The sequence below is a fragment of the Triticum aestivum genome, chromosome 2D (genome assembly GCF_018294505.1).
Source record: "Triticum aestivum cultivar Chinese Spring chromosome 2D, IWGSC CS RefSeq v2.1, whole genome shotgun sequence".
Classification (NCBI taxonomy): domain Eukaryota; kingdom Viridiplantae; phylum Streptophyta; class Magnoliopsida; order Poales; family Poaceae; genus Triticum; species Triticum aestivum.
The window spans coordinates 397,552,453-397,552,788 of NC_057799.1; positions in this window are offsets into that span (position 1 = coordinate 397,552,453).

Consider the following 336-nt stretch of genomic DNA (forward strand, 5'->3'; position numbering starts at 1 on the left):
AAAGTTAGAAGTAAAGTGGGGCAAAAGATCCAGTTTCTCCATACGAGACTATCTTCGATTTGATTTACTTTCTTCAGTTTATCCTTGTTACTGTTAAGTTCGCGGTGGTTCAGTTTCTATGATTTAGCCTTTAACTTTAGTTAGTTCAGTTCTCCCAGTCATGTTTTGTCGTCTATCTGATGAGATTATCATCATCAGCTTTGGTTGGTTCAGTTATCATTTATTTCTTCAGTTATTCATTATTCCTTAGTATTACATATTTTCCCATTCTTTGAGCTTACATCATTGTTCGATCTCCCAGTCTCCACAGTTTTCTTCAGTACAATTTTCAGTACT